Source organism: Lactuca sativa, chromosome 7, assembly GCF_002870075.4.
Source record: "Lactuca sativa cultivar Salinas chromosome 7, Lsat_Salinas_v11, whole genome shotgun sequence".
NCBI classification, from domain to species: domain Eukaryota; kingdom Viridiplantae; phylum Streptophyta; class Magnoliopsida; order Asterales; family Asteraceae; genus Lactuca; species Lactuca sativa.
Window position 1 is genome coordinate 183,947,509 of NC_056629.2, and position 11,340 is coordinate 183,958,848.

Genomic DNA, 11,340 nt, shown 5'->3' on the forward strand with positions numbered 1-11,340 from the left:
AATTAAAATTATATTTTATTTTGTGGGATCTTAGGATCCCGATCCCGATCTTAAAATCTCGATTTTGCAAACTCAAAAAGGATCCTACATAGGATCCCAATACTGACAACCTTGGTACCAATTTCTATAGCGGTCAAGCTCTCATTTAATTTTTCTATTTGTTTACTTGGCATGGTACCAACTAGCTCAATATCATTTTATATAAACCTTAGCTAATTTTGTGTGCATATCAATACTTATGTGGTCTTAGGGGTAAGCGAACCGTCGATACTAAATGTCAAGATTACAAGTAATATGTCAAATTGGTCAAACATATAATAGATACTTATAAAACTTAACCATAATGAAAAAGTCAAACCGATTGATACATTTTTGTCTAGAATTGTAAAATATAAACTGACCTTTATACATACGAAGAAAACAGAAAGTTTTAGAAAAACTCAACTTATTGTTTTTGAATATGTAAAAAATTTCATTATTTTATTATTTTGTACAACAAAACTATTTTAGTTTCTGATTACGTCTAAAATACTCATTCATAACAGGCAAACCTTTGATAGCCAGTTACCTAGACCACATAGTCCTATAAATACTCAGAAAAAACATTAAGTTATTATTTTGTACAATACGTATTTATTTTGTAAAAAAAACTCATTATCTTCCCTTTTATTCCCCATATTTTGCTCTACGAAAACACCTAGATAGGACGGTTGTCGGAATTACATAATATTTTTTTAGAATCGGCCGCTTTAGAATCATAACCGATGTATGTTTAGATTCGGTACCTCATGTACGAAACCGTTTGAGAGATTTTCAGTTCTTAATTTTTTTGGAACCGTTGGTAGTTGGTACCAATTACCTAATGTTTTTTAATGAAAGTTCTTTAAAGTTATAATAAAATAGATAAAATAGCTTATCTAATTAAGACTTTATATTAGTTAAAAAGATTGCTTTTTCATTTGTAGTGAACCATGGTGCGAATTGAATCCCGTCATATTAATTGGATTAGAAGTGCAACTAAAATATTACTTTTTACATTGCATATCTCGTCTAAATTTGGATAGGAAACGACCTTTATAAGCAAATTTATAATTTTTATATTTCTGGCGGAATTTTATTTTTTCCTCGTTGCACCTTTAATCTAAATTAAGCAAATTTTATATTTGTATTGAACCTATTTTGCTTCAAAATTATACAAGATTTATCAAATCTAAAAATATATTTTTTTTTAAAATACTGACCAACATACACATAAGATGATAAGATGGAATTTGAATCATTTAATGATTGGTTGATTAATAGAACAAAATATTTTCTTAAGGGAATTTCATAAACAATAGGTATATGACCAAGAAAAAAATGGATATTACAATTAGAGATTGACAAAATTCATTTGCTCAATTCTCACTCCAGAAAATTGTAACAATTTCTAAAAGGATTAATGTCCATGAGGTCCTATAAACTATCACGATTTGGTTTAATTTGTCTATTATGTTCATTTTGACTTTCTAGGGACATCAACTCAACCTTTTGGTTTTAAAATGTCATTTAAAAAAAAAAAGTTGAGGATAACCCTTATCCCTTGCCATGTCATCAATTCACGGATGTTTAATTACCTAATGTTTTCCAATGCAAAACGAAAGCACGTAAACGTCTACCACATCCTATTCTTTCTCCATTAACTTATCTCCATTATTAGTTTCCTTCCTATTACAGGACACCATCTCCACTTCCTCAAGATCAATGTCACCCAAATCAAATCCTAAATCATCACCATCGCATCCTCCTAGAAAACCTTATTTCCTTCTATTAGTTTATGCTTCCATCGTCTTCGCACATATCAAGCCCTCCACCACTTTTTGTTCATCTTCTTGTTCAGGTTCGAATTCCTTCAAATGTCCGGTTTCGAATTTGTTTTTATCATGTCACCAAACCTATACTCTATGTCTTCGATGAAAATCCCATATGAACCAGTTATATGTATGTATGTTCGTTTTGATTTTGTTCTTGATGCAGATTAGTGTTGTTTTAATGTCATGCCAGTTTCGAAGGATTATTTTAGGCATTCTCATATATAAAACGATTTTATTGTACAAAATAGACAAAATTGCAAAAGTGGTCCTAATGGTTTGTCAATTTCTATGGGTAAGTTCCAAAAAAAAGTTTATTAGCAAAAGAGGTCCCTAATTGATGGTTTTGTTATGGTTTTGGTCCCTACTTCGTTAAGTTTAACAGCATGACTGTTAACTTTTGGAAAATGATAGATTTACCCTTGAGACTATTTCTGCAGTTTTATCTTTTTACCAAACTACAAGGACCAATTATGCAATTTTTCTTTTTCATTTTATTGAATTATTAAATAATTGAATTACTTTTTTCTTTTTAACTTTTTACTTAGTGTATTATTTTTATTGGATTATTATATATTAATAAATATTATTTTTTAATATATTATACTTATATATTAATAAATATTAATTGTTTTAATAATTTTTTTTGAATTTCTTCTTTATTGCATTAATTCTTTTTTGTTGGATTATTATATATTAATAAATATTATTTTTAACATATAATATTATATTTATCTATTACTAAGTGTTACTTTATTGGATTATTAAATTAATTTAATTAAATTTTATAAATTTTTTTATTTCGTTATTTGTTTTGATTGGATTATTATATATTATAAAATATTATTTTTAATATTATATATATATATATATATATACTAATAAATATTACATTTTTTATTATTAATTTTTTTAATTTCTTCTTTGTTGCATTAATTCTTTTTTATTTGATTATTATATATTAAACAAATATTATTTTTAGCATATAATATTTATATGTTAGTAAGTGTTACTTTATTGGATTATTAATTTAAATTATTATTTTTATTTATAATAAATAATATTTTTTAATTGTTTTTTATTTTTTTTAAAATTTCTTTCTTTATTGTTTCAAATAAAAATACCAAAAAATCATACCCACCCCACATTCTCTAATTTATTTTAAATATTTGGAAGATAACATATTTTGGACAACACCACCACCATTGCTCAGTCACAACAAACCATTATCGGGCCGTCTCCAACCCTGTTAATATATATATATATAAGTTCAATAATTATTCATGAAGTGAGATCATCATGTGTATTTTAGTTTTTGTGTATTCACATATATCTAAATTTGTTATTTATTTCAATAAACTTATGATTTTGACATATATAATTTACCTAAAAATATTTCTACATGAATTACCAAATATGAGTATTCGCTACTCGGCGGTCGACCGAACGAGTACCACATAACGAGTTCTACAACTTTGTCACCACCTATAGTGGCTATGGTGGTTTGAAAACCCTCGATCTAACATTGTCGTCGTCGATGGTGGTATCTGTAACGAATGGTCGGCTGGAGGAAGTATGTTTTCTGGGGTTTATTTCACATTGTGTGGGTAGTCAACTGGTGTAGTTTTCATCGAGAATGGTCAACTGTAGTCGATGATCGATGATTTCCAGCGAGATTAAAATAAAATAAAAACAATAAAATAAATATTACTTATCATAAATAAAAATAATAATTTTAAATTAATAATCCAATGAAAAGAACTAATGCAATAAAAAATAAAAAATAATAATTAAATGAAATTAATAATCCAATAATGTAACTGTAACATCCCAAATTTCAAGGCCAAAAATTTCATTTTTAATTATGTGATTTATAAAATAGTTTATCAAAACATTGCCAAAATCATGTCAATACATAAAACCATAGTATCATGTCTCAAAACCATATTAGCTAAAGGAAATAAATATCAGAGTACAATCTCAGAAAACTCTAAGCAGAAATCATGTGTGCATGTGTGATGCGCTGCTACCCCGCCAGCCTCTTTCCCTTGGACGAAAAGGTACCTGAAACCAAAACTGAAACTGTAAGCACAAAGCTTAGTGAGTCCCCCCATCATACCACATACTATACAATCACATAGCATACATACTATCGGGCAGTTTTGGGGCGCCCGTCCTACCCATGTCAAGCCATTTTGGGGTGCTGACCTACCCATCTCGAGCTATTCTGGGGTGCTGACCTATCCATGTCAAGTCATTCTAGGGTGCTGACCAACCCATGTCAAGCTATTCTGGGGTGCTGACCTACCCATGTCAAGCTATTATGGGGTGCTGACCTACCTTCTGGTCTGTCTCAACCGAACACGGGGACTATTTCATCCCCTAGCAAGAACTCGACGGGTTCTCCTTCATTCAAACCATCAGAACCATCTTCATCTGACTCACCGAGTTCTTCCTTGAACTCGACGAGCTCATCTCCCTCATAAGAATCTGTCCGGTCTACGACTCGCCGAGTTGTATGAACAACTCGTCGAGTCCATCTTCAAAAGTTGGGAGATTGCCTTGGACTCGCCGAGTCTATTCATACACTCGCCGAGTCCTATGATTTCCAGGTCCCTTTACGAGTCTAAACATCTAAGGGACTTTCCTCCCTAACAGTTGGTCCGTCCTCAGAAAGGATTTGGTGGTCATTACACTGCGACTCACCGAGTCCCAAGAACAACTCGTCGAGTCAATCCATGACCAACACTATACAGTCGATTTTAATGGTCCTTAACACCACAAAACCATAGATCTGGCCCCCTAATGTCCATTTAATACGTAAAGCTCCAAACTTAGTGTATATGCATGGGGGTTTTGGCTCAAAAAGCCATAAAAAATGATCTACAAGATGCATGGGGCTCTCATGGCCATAAAGTTGGCACCTTTATGCCATGAGACCCTTCCAATGACTCAGATCTGAAGTCAATACCTCATATGATACTCCACAAATCCGAATATGGCTTGGAAAGCCCTAAATATGCCCAAAACCTAAGTCTAAGGATGAATACACATATAGAAGACCAAGACAGGGACATTTTACCTTGATTGTGCTGAAAATGGAACTAGATCTCTGAATCTCTAAGCCCCAACTCGAACTCTCAAGCTTCTTCTTCTTCTTCAAGCTTCACAAACCTCCAAATGCACCAAAATGGCCTTGGAACACACAAAAACGGTTAGGGTTTCGATACACAGCTTTCTGGGAGTGATAAGGGTGATGGAGGTTGAGATAAGGTGTTTAAATAGGATGCAGACCCTCAGATTTAGGGTTTCACTCAACCAGCACCTACTCGTCGAGTCAGTCTCCCGATTCATCGAGTAGGTCACTTAAACTGTCTGCGGGTCACGACTCTACTCGACGAGTTGGGCCACCAACTCGTCGAGTCCTAGGGAAAGACACAAAATACTTGAATAATAGGCATACCAGGAATTAGGTGTTACAGTAACACTTACTAATAGATAAATATTATATGCTAAAAATAATATTTGCTAATATATAATAATCCAATAAAAAAGAATTAATACAATAAAGAAGAAATTAAAAAAATCAATTAACAAAATAAAAATAAAAAAGTAATATTTATTAATATATAATAATCCAATCAAAAGAATTAACGAAATAAAAAAATTAAAAAAATTAATTAAATGAATTTAATAATCCAAAAAAGTAATAATTACTAATAGATAAATATTATATGTTAAAAATAATATTTGTTAATATATAATAATCCAATAAAAAAGAATTAATGCAATAAAGAAGAAATTTTAAAAAATAATTAAAAAAGTTAATAATAAAAAAAGTAATACTTATTAATATATAAATATAATATATTAAAAATAATATTTATTAATATATAATAATCTAATAAAAAATAATACAACAAGAAAAAAGTTAAAAAGAAAAAAGTAATTAAAATAATTAATATATAATAATTCATTAAAATGAAAAAGAAAAATTGCATAATTGGTCCTTGTAGTTTGGTAGAAAGATAAAACTACAGAAATGGTCCCAGGGGTAAATTCGTCATTTGCTAAAAGTTAATAGCCATGCTGTTAAACTTAACGAGGTTGAGACCAAAACCGCAACAAAACCATCAAATGGGGACTTTTTTGCTAATAAACTTTTTTTTGGACCTTACCCACAGAAATTGATAAACCACAGGGACCACTTTTGCAATTTTGTCTACAAAATACTAATAACATAATGATTTTTTTTCACATGTTTTTCTAATACATATAAAATAGTTTTACTATATAAAATAATAGACTAAACTGCACAAATGGTCCCTGTGGTTTGTTTAAAATTGTCACTTTGGTCCAAAAATATTTGGACTAGCACCAGAGGTCCAAAGTTTTCATTTTATTGCTTGTTTGGTTCAATCTGTTTTGATTTTTTTCAAAATGACTTATTTGGCCCTGTTAATATGATTTTCTTTTTTTCTTATTTTGTTTTTTTGATTTTCAGATTTAAAAAATTAAAAATTAAAAATTAAAATTAAAATTAAATAAAAATAAATCTCTCTTTCTCTCTCTCACACACTCTCTCTCTCTCTAGAAAGAACCCATGCATACACACTCCACATACGAACATAATCGATGATGAACACACACTCCATAATCGATTTGTAAGTGTGTGGTTGAATACTCCACCCAACAACACCAGTTTCACCGATGAACTCCATCGCCAGCCACCTTCATCCACCACAACCCTTACCGGAAACATCATCGTTATCTCCCTCGCTTCACCAAACTAAATCAACCCAAATGTGTCAAACATCACTACATCTCCCACTCAAGAACACACAACCACCACATCAACGCCTGAGAATGCCCGTGAGCCGCCGAGAAGAAACCCACTCGCCGGACGTTATCTGATTAACTACATCACTACATCTCCTACTTACTTCCTCTGATTTTGATCGAGAATTGATTTCTGGAACCATTTTGGATTTCAATCAAAAATTGATTTCCGAAACAACTGTCCCTGCGATCTACAACTCGACGAAGATGATGGTTGAGCCGCCCATCTCTCTCCTTCTCTGGCGATGTTGTTCCTACTCTCTGATGGCGGCGACACTTAGGGTTTCAAACGATAGTTTCAGATCCGTCGCCGTTCAGGGTTTCAAGCGATGGCGGCGACAACAAAGAGGAAGATGGATGGTCGATGTGTCTCCAACCTCCTGAGAATCGACGAGCACCACCGACGACACATCACAACTTCAGATCCAAAGTTTTTTTTTTTTTTTTTTTTGCTGAATGTGACTTGATGTTGATTTTAGGATTTAAAGTTTTTTTTTGTTTTTTTGTTTTCTTTGGTGTGTATGTATGAGAGATAAGAGAGAGATAAACATAGAATAAATGGTGGTGGTGGTGGCGGAGAGTGGTGGTCGATGGTGGTGGGTCATTATTTATTTGTGTGTGAAAGAAGAAAGGATGAGAGGAAGAAGATGATGGTGGGAGATTGTATTCTTTACACACACACACACACAGAGAGACAGAGACAGAGACAGAGACAGAGACAGAGAGAGAGAGAGAGAGAGAGAGAGAGAGAGAGAGAGATTTAATTTTTATTTTTTTAAATCTGAAAATCAGAAAAACAAAATAAGAAAAAAAAATCATATCAAAAGGCGCAAATCAGTCATTTTGAAAAAAAATCATAACAGATTGGACAAAACAAGCAACAAAATGAAAACTTTGGACCTCTGGTGCTAGTCCAAACCTTGTTGGATCAAAGTGACAATTTTAAGCAAACCACATGGACCATTTGTGCAGTTTAGTCAAAATAATAACATAATTTTCTTTCCATACATTAATTAGAAGATAATATGTTAGATTTTTGTAAGGTTTTACCAAAATAAAACCCAGTAAAGATACAAAAACGTATTTACATTTTAAATACAATTAAAATATAACTTACTGTAAATAAAAATGAAAAAAGAAAGGCTTCTTTGCCAAAATACAATTATTGATGCTCATGTGAAAAGAGCAAAATACCATTCATGATACCAACACATGCATGGCGGCGAACCACATGCTTATTCCATGACCATACGAAGTTGCAATACTTATACAATGAATGCCCAATCATCCGTACATTAGTCTTCAACCTTCAAACACCATTACTTTTCACATAATTTTAATCTTTACTTTAATTATATTTTTTTTCAGCTCAAGACATTATAAATCGCATCATTTACTTCTATATTATTATTATTTTTTGGATTTAAGCTTTGATGTCCATGTCATTATGGGACATGTTTGGTACATGAACTAATGAACCAGAACAATGTTTAACAAAGAGGTATTGTCTCAAAAAGATCAAAGCTTTGATAAATGCAAAAAGTGTCTTAAGAAAATTTAAACGTTTCCTATATGAAAGCTTACAATCTAAATTGTTTTTTATGCATGAAACTCCAGCTCGAAGGCCCATTTAGTCGGATCTATGAATTTCTGATTCATTTTAGTTTTTTTTATTTATTTATTTATTTATTTTTTTTATAATCTCATTTCAAGAGTATTTTATTATAAATGGTTAATACTTAGCTTAATAAGATATAATTTTTTATTAATGTAATTTTTTTATTCTTTATTGTTGCCCTTGTTAGTTAGGAATTATATTGAAATAATACACTATTTTGGTAAATATTTACTTTGGAATCACTATTTGGTAAATGGTAATATTAGAATTGTAACTTGGTGTGTTTCTGGAGGTCATGTTAATGGTGACAATTAGAAATTTAGAGCATATCCATGTGCAATGAGCCAAGTGAAGTGGATCTGGAGCTGGACTTGTATATGGGCTTGTCACTTGGTGTAAAGGCCTAACGTTTAAGGCTTGCAGTGCAGCAGTTTAGATGTTCAATGAATAAAAGTGGATATAAGATAGCCGTTGCTATAAATTATAAAATGTGTCCTAAGTGATTCTGTTATCATTCGCTCAATCTCTTTTTACAAATTTTCTCTATAGCTAAGCTCCAAATTAGGATTTTCATTCAAGATATATGTTAACTTTTCACGTGATAATTTTTCATAATCAGTTTTTTTATTTTGTTTTCGATTAAAGTTTTTTGTGTGTATTATCAGTTTGTGAAAAACTTTTGGTAAAGAAGTTTTATGTTTTCAATCGTTTTGACCTTGAATTTCTTGTTAGATTCTTAGTTGTAGCTAACCCCCCTTGGTTTATAAGTTTGAATATCGTATCAGGACCCTAGGTTGGTTCTAGTCTAAGCTCTTTCATGTTAGATCCAATTAGAAAACCCTAATCGTTTCAATAAGAAAACCATAATAACTAAAACCCTAATTGAAAATTATGCTTTAAGTCCGCCTTTAGCTTTCTGTTGAGCAATCGTTTAGTGATCATCTCTTCTGTTTACCGAACCAGTTTTATGATATTTGCTATGCTTGTCGAGTTGCATTATGGAATCCCTTTGTTTCTCGTAAGGTACTTGAGTCATATCTAGTAGACTATTATTAATCTCAATATTTTTTTAGATTTCTTGCTTCGTATCCCTAAGATGTTTGACGGTCTCAACATTGTTTAACGCATCCATAAGATCTGTTATCCGATCAATCTTTTATTGTGATATTCTTTTGAAGACGCGCTCTTTCAAATTCTTTATGTACTTGTACATAGTTGGTGATATGTTCATGTAAGATCCTTTTGTTTGTCTTACAGTTCAGTAATATATGTTCAAGCTAGGGACCGATGCTACATTGAAATTTTTTTATCTCATCTTACTGGTAGCAAGGTAGTCATATGTAACATGTGTTCCCGGTCCACTCGCCTTGGCCTATAGGCAAAGTACTTGCATGCGATTGTTTCTAATTTATTATATCCTATTGATTAAATGTAAAATGTTGATCAATCACCTTTTTAGTATTCTTGTTCGCTTGTGATGCCTTGATATGCCTAACTTTATAGTAGAAGTCTTTATAGCATTGGGATCTAAAGGAATTCTTGGTTGCACAAGTGAAAGCTCTGAAGAAAAAAACACACACACACACACACACCAAAGAGAGAAAAGTTGTTCAATAAACAAGAATTTGAAGAAAATGATCAAAGATTGAAAAGGTTCTAAGGGTGGATTTGGGTCCCTAAATTTAAAGGAAATCGAAAACGTATACTTGATGATTCATACCAATCCAAGTTTATTTATCCAGTGAGGGTGTACAAAGACATATGAGACCTGTGAAGGCAATATAGGTGATCGAGAATGAAATCAAAAGTAGTCAGATATATTGTCAAATTTGCAACTTGTGCGCAATTCAAATATGAGCATCAAGTGCCTCATAGAAAGCCACAATCATTGCAAGTAACACCATGAAAGTGAGATGAAATTACAATGGACTTATTTTTAGATTACCACGGACAAGTAAAAGTCACAATGCAATTTGGGTTATTTTTGACTGATTGGCAAATAGTGTTATTTTCTAGCAATAAAGGAGATCACACCACTTGAAAATTTGGCCAAACTATATGTAGATGAAGTTGTAAGACTTCATTTTGTGTCATCAACCACTATGTATGATAAAGAGCTTGATTCATGTCAAGGTTTTGTAAGTCATTGCAAGAAGAATTGGGGACAAATTCTCATTTAAGCACTACTTACCACCTCAAACGGATGGTCAAAGTGAACAAACTATTCAAACACTTGAACACATGCTTAGAGCATGTGTGATTAGTTTTGGAGGAAAATAGGATGAACACTTAATTTTGGAAGAATTTACATATAACATGTCAAAAATAATTATCATTCTAGTATTATGAAGCCACCTTATTTATAGGGAAAAATAGAGAGTGCAAGTCGCAGACTCCGAGAGCTTCTCTAACTCTAGTACCCATCCCGTATTTATAGGGATAACAAAAGCGTACAAAAAATATAAGTGACTAAACATTACAGTTTCGAAACTAACATTGCCCTTATAATAAACAAACAAACAAACTTTCGACACTAAGAATGACCTATACAAACTTCGACACCTCACAACAACTTTCGACCTCAACATTCTCCCCCTTTGTGAGAAGTGTCGAATCTAAGTCATCAGCATCTGAGCCGCTTGATATATCACCCTTCAAATTCCAGCATACCAATTTACCACTTTGCGAATCTCAGCTTTATCACCTTCATTGTTCTTTGCACAACTATTCATTCGAACAATAAGGTTTTGTATAATGAGATGTGGTATATTTCTCAACATCACAAACTTGAAACAAAAAATTCGTAGTTTTCCCCTTCTTTTTCTTTCCAACAAATACAATCCTAAGAGGCTTCAAATGAATCTCCCCATCTTCATAGCTCTTCAAACTGGCTTGACTTTTCAACATAGATTGGGGCACTATAATCTGTTTGCCAATAGCCAAAGCTAATTCAACATCAGTTAAAGCAAGATACTCATAGAAATTGTCTATGAATAACTTGATGTGAGCAAATCCGATTAAGAAATCTTCTTT

The 11,340-nt window shown here is 32.0% G+C and overlaps 1 long non-coding RNA gene across 1 annotated transcript; it reads left to right on the forward strand.

The window, feature by feature from the left end:
• Positions 1 to 1,609: 1,609 nt before the first annotated feature.
• Positions 1,610 to 7,469, forward strand: LOC122194929 (uncharacterized). The gene is made up of 2 exons (XR_006184741.2): positions 1,610 to 1,879; positions 6,445 to 7,469. It is a non-coding gene; the product is annotated as an uncharacterized LOC122194929 (long non-coding RNA).
• The last annotated feature ends 3,871 nt before the right edge of the window (positions 7,470 to 11,340 follow it).